Here is a 5897-nt window from a genome sequence, read left to right as displayed (position 1 = left end):
TTTGGGGCCATCTTCGGAATCTGGCTACCAGGCACGGTGGGGTCCCAGTGGGGGTGCTTTGCTTGTCAGAGGGGTGGAACAAGCTCTCTTTTATACTAGGTTCTCTGGAGGCCTGGAGGCCAAGTGGACCAGACACACACACACACACACACACACACACATACCTTTCTATCTTCCATAGATAGTCCATCTATTCTCTAGAAGAACCCCCTAAAGTCTATAACAAGGCATTTGGGAAAAAGTGATTACTAGCATGATTATGTATTCATTACAAATATTAAATAACAACAATTGGTGCCATTGCTTGAGAACTTAACAATACACCAAGCATTGCCCTAAGCGATTCACAGACCCAGGCTCCATCCATCCTGTGGCTCTGCAGTGCTCTCTGGTCTGCTCGAGTGGACGAATTACTCTGGCTTCTATGCCGAGAACGGACCACAGGATGTGTATATGTGGGGAGGGGAGGGGATTTGATGGACATTCCCCACTTGCCTTAACCCACTCTCCTTGTCTCCATCCTACGCGGTTTCCTGGGAGGCTATCTCCGTGGACTGTTTTAACAGACCCCCAACTGGCTTCCAGTTAGGTTCGGCCAGTGTGAGTTTCAGAATGGCTCCAAAAAGATTGGTCCACACAGTGGCAGGCGATCAGAGATTCCCCTGGCTCTCTCTCTGCTGTAGTGTGGCAGGTGCTGACTTTTTTTTTTTTTTTTTTTTTTTTACCAGAGGCCATGACTTGCATCAGGTAGCCCTTTCCAGTCTCTAGAACTCTCATCCATTCCTAGGGATGATTACAGGATGCTACACTGTCTCTAGTCGGTACCTCTGACCCACCCATAACTAATAAAAAAGTCATAACCCTGCCATCAGGTCCTCTAAGTGTGTCATCTCTATCCTGCTGTGTCCCTGGCTGATACAGGGACAAGGAAGCTGTTCAGGAGGCTATCACAGTAATCCAGGTGGGTAGACTTCTAAGGTGGACTGGACGTGGGTAAAAGGGAAGTTTTAGAGTGGCTCCAAAAAGATTGGTCCACACAGCTGGAAGAATGGAATCGTTTATTAAGATGGGTAAAACCAAGGAAGAGGCAGGCTTGTGAAGGAAAAAAATCGTGATTTCCGTTGTGGACATGTCAAATCTGGGATGCTTTCTAGACTTCCAAGCGGAGATGTTAAAAAGGCAGTTGGGGGTCCAGGTCTGGACTTCAGGGCGCAGATCTAGGTTGGAGATATAAATGTGAGCATTATGAGTATGTAGATGGTATTTAAAGCCTTGGGACTCAATTAGATAACCAAGGATGGGGTGGATGGAGAAAGGAAGAGGTCTAATAGTGAGTCCTGAGGCTTTCCGACATTTGGAGGCCAGAAGGCGAGGAGCAACCAGCCAAGAAAACCTGACAGGAGCTGTCAGTGAAGCAGGAGAAAAACCAAGAAACAATTGGTTTCCTGGAAGTCAAGTGGAGAAAAAAAAGTGCTTCAAGAATAAGAGAGTGATCAATAGTGAAGGATACTGCTGATTATTTTGGTTAGATGAGCCTTCATAATGAAGATGAGAGTTGGCAAAGCGGAGTCAATGATAACCTTGAGGAAGGGTGTTTGTTTGTTTTTTTAAGATTGTATTTTTAAGTAATACATGCACCCCACATGGGAGTTGAAGCTTGAACTCACTTCTCTGAGGTTCAGAGTAGCATGCTTTACCAATTGAGCCAGCCAGGTGCCCCCATAGATGGGGTCTTGAGGATAAAAACTTAACTAGAGAGGGCTCAGAGAAGAACAAGAAAAAATTTGGGTTCTATCCACAGCAGAGTAGCTGTATTAGACTTATCTGCCTGCCATAAATAACAGTAGAAATGGACAAAATATATGAAACAACATTTATCAGGCACTGAGCCACAGGCAACCAAAATCTATGACCCTTAAGAGAAGGAGAGCACACAAGGCCGAGCTCCACACTCACCTTGACTTTCTGCCTAGGGGTAATTTTCAAACTGTGGCACAGGGAAGTGGATTCCAAGCAGAGAGCTACAGTCTCACTGGGTGGAGAAAAGAGAGTTCAGAGTTTAGGGCTGCTAAGACAGCTAAATTGGGAGGGCGATTACCAAAGGAGAGGGAACCACAGAGAAGGAATAGCAGAGATGGAGCCCCAACATTTTTCATAGAGATTCCCTTCAGGTCTGTAGCTGAATCCTAAGATACGCATGTACACACAGGACAAGACTCCATAGTGCCTAACAGAAAATCTACTTGGAGACTGAAAGCTGAACAGAAATTTCAGAGGTCTTAATGCTAAAGCAATATTGGAGTTGTGGTCGGTCCAGAGAGGCAAGATCTCAGGAATACTCTGAGAATTCCACTGAGAACGTAGGAAGTTTACAGCTTGGAAGGGCTACACCATGCAGGTAAGGGCTTCACCCTAGGACTATGGGTAAAACTGAAATAGACACATTAACAAAGTCTAAAATCAGTTCTCACTAAGATCAAGACAGTCCTCCAGTTATTTAACTGCCTACCAGAAAAAAAAAACCACTCTTCAGAGGATGATACCATAGTCTCCACAACATAACATCCAAAATGTCTAGCATACAATAAAAAATTACTAGACATGTAAAGAAGCAGGAAATGTGACCCATAGTCAAAAGAATAATCAATAGCCTCAAACTCAATATAATCCTGATGCTGAAACTGGCAGACAGAGACTAAAATATATAAATGTACTGAAGGATTTAATGGAAAAAGTGATCAAAACATTTTCACAAATGGGGAAATGCAGCAAAGAAATGAAATCTTTTAAACGGAAATACTTGAACTGAAAAATGTAGTAGATGAAATGAATAATTCTTTGGAAGCACTTAATAGCATACTAGACATAGCAGAAGAATGGCTTTGTGAACTCAAAGGCAGGTCAACAGAAATCATCCAAACTGAAGCACAGAGAAGAAAAAGGAATAATAAAATAAGACAGAACAGAGCATCCAAGAACTGTGCGACAATATTAAATGGGCTGATGTTCTTGTATTTGTAGTTCCAAAATGAAAAGAGAAAGAAAATGGGACAGAGAAAATATTTCAAGAGATAACGGTCAAACATTTTCCAAAATGACTGATGGATATCAGCCCACAGATTCAAGATACTCAGTACATCCCAAGGAGGATACATTTTTAAAAAGCGTCACATCTAGATCATCATATCAAACTACTAACGTCCAATGATCAAGAGAACATTCTTAAGAATCAGCTAAAGAAAAAAAGGACACATCACATTCAAGAGAACAACAATAAGAATAATGGCCGACTTCTCATCAGAAACATTGGAAGCCAAAAACTAAACGAATGACATCTTTACTTTTTTTTAAGGGTTTCTTTTATTTATTTATTTTTGAGAGAGACAGAGACAGTGTGAGTGGGGGGAGGGGCAGAGAGAGAGAGAGAGGGAGACACAGAATCCGAAGCAGGCTCCAGGCTCCGAGTCGTCAGCACCGAGCCTGACACAGGGTTCGAACCCACAGACCGCGAGATCATGCCCTGAGCTGAAGTCGGATGCTTAACTGACTGAGCCACCCAGGCGCCCCTAGAATGACATCTTTAAGTGCTGAAAGAAAACTATCAGCCTAGAACTCTATCCAATGAAAATAATCTTCAAAACTCAAGGTAAAATAAAGATATTTGCAGGAAAACGAAAACAGATACTTTGTTGTCAGCAGAACGTCACTACAACAAATACAGAGGATACTTTCAGCTAAAAAGGAATGATCTCAGAATCCTAGATCTGCAAGAAGAAACAAAAGAGCATCCGAAATGGTAAATACGGTAGGTGTTTACAAAAATTTATTTAAAAGACTATTGACTAGTTAAAAATATGAACTATGTACAATGATGTTTATAACAAGTGTACTAGTAAAATATATGACAACGGTAGCAAAAAAGAGAAGGAAAGGTATAAATGCAATTATGCTGTTCAAAGTTTTTCATAATATGAGAAGTGATATTATTTTAAGGTGGTTGGTGGTAAGTTAAGGATGAATATTTTAATCTAAAGCAACATGAAAAAAAAAAAAAAAAAAGAGGAGGTAGTTTAAAAGCCATGAAGATAGGGGGGCCTGGGTGGCTCAGTCGGTTAATCATCCGACTTCAGCTCAGGTCACGATCTCACGGTCTGTGAGTTCGAGCCCCACGTCGGGCTCTGTGCTGACAGCTTGGAGCCTGGAGCCTGGAGCCTGCTTCAGATTCTGTGTCTCCCTCTCTCTGACCCTCCCCCATTCATGCTCTTTCTCTGTCTCAAAAATAAATAACATTTTAAAAAAAGCCATGAAGATAATGATGTGTAAATATGGGTTCATCAATTATAACAAATGTACCACTCTGGTGTGGGATGTTGATAGTGAGGGAGGTGCTTGGGAGCAGAAGGTATATAGGAACTCTGTACTTTTTACTCACGTTTGCTGTGAATCTAAAACTACTCTAAAAGATAAAGTCTTTTTTTTTTTTTTTAAGTTGAGAGAAGATAAAATGTAATTCTAAAGTGTACTCCAACCAAATTAAGAAAGGAAAGGGAAGGGGCATCTGGGTGGCTCAGTTGGATCCAACTCTTGGTTTTGGCTCAGATAGTGATCTCATGGTTTGTGAGTTTGAGCCCCGTGTAGGGCTCTGTGCTGACAATGCAGAGCCTGCTTGGGATTCTCTCTCTCTTTCTCTCTCTGCCCCTCCCCTCTCATGCTCTCTTTCTCTCTCAAAATAAATAAATAAAAATAAATAAAATAAATAAAAAATAAATAAAATAAATAAATAAATAAAGGAAAAGGAAAAGGAAAGGAACAGAGAGAAAATGGAACAAATAGAAGACATGTAGAAAAACAGACTGAAACCCAACCACATCAGTAATTACATTAAATGTAAACAGACAAAATACTCAAAGTGAAAAACAGAGGGCATCCGTTTGGATACAAGAACAAAAAACCAACCATATGCTCTTCATTAAATACATGGACACCGAAAGGAAGGAAGAAAAGTTGGGTTATGTTCATATCTGACAAAGAAGGGTTTGGGACAAAGATTATTCCCAGAGATAAAGAGGGTCATTGCATAACGGAAAAGAGTCAACTCAGGAAGTAGACATAATAATCCTAACTGTGCGCCATTGATAGCGTTAATAATATAGCCTCGATACGCGAAGCAAAAGCTAACAGAACTAAAAGAAATCAACAAACTCACAATAATAATTGGAGATGTTCACTCCTCTCGGAGATATTGACAGAAAACAGGCAGAAAGAATACAAATACAGAGGATTTGGAAAAAAGATGGGAGGCGGTGGAGAGAGAAACCCTAATCTTCTGAGGACTTGCACTTTGGAGAGAGCAGAGACTTGAGGAGTGGCTGAATTGAGATACAGGATCAAGGGTAGAACCAAATGGGAGAAATGACAGCATGTTTGTATTTTGGTGAGGACACTCCAGGAGGGGTGGGAGTTGGTGATGCGGGACAATGAGTGGACTTGAGTAGGCAGGACGGGATGTGGACACGAGGGAAGAAGTGGCCCCTGAGGGGTCGGCCTGAGGGGTCAGGAGCATGGAGCTGGGGAAGGGGAGCTTTCCCAAAATGGTGTTGGTGTTGGCCACCGGGCCTTGTCCCATGGCCAGGCCTCCTGGGGATGGGCAGGATCCTCACCAGGCTCTCAGACTTGAGGTGCTCCTGTTCTCCAGATCTTTGTTCCAGGATAATCCAAGCTGGTCACAGAAAGCGACCCCACCACAAGAGGCTGCGACAAGAGCACTGCTTCTGTAACTTTCATGCATATATAAAATTAACATTATACATGAACATATGTTAGCATTACGTACGTATGTTTTCTTTTTTTTTTTTTTTAATTTTTTTTTTCAACGTTTATTTATTTTTGGGACAGAG

The 5897-nt window shown here is 41.7% G+C and overlaps 1 long non-coding RNA gene across 1 annotated transcript; it reads right to left on the bottom strand.

Annotated features, from left to right (window-relative positions):
- Positions 1-1041: 1041 nt before the first annotated feature.
- Positions 1042-5776, bottom strand: LOC121021396 (uncharacterized). Its single transcript, XR_005786530.1, has 2 exons — positions 5661-5776; positions 1042-1217 (listed from the first exon to the last, which is right to left on the bottom strand). It is a non-coding gene; the product is annotated as an uncharacterized LOC121021396 (long non-coding RNA).
- Between the last annotated feature and the right edge of the window lie 121 nt (positions 5777-5897).

The sequence above is a fragment of the Herpailurus yagouaroundi genome, unplaced genomic scaffold, assembly GCF_014898765.1.
Source record: "Herpailurus yagouaroundi ecotype Mexico unplaced genomic scaffold, PumYag 77, whole genome shotgun sequence".
Classification (NCBI taxonomy): Eukaryota; Metazoa; Chordata; class Mammalia; order Carnivora; family Felidae; genus Herpailurus; species Herpailurus yagouaroundi.
The sequence above is the reverse complement of the archived record's forward strand: the minus strand, read 5'-3'. Positions and strand labels throughout refer to the sequence as shown.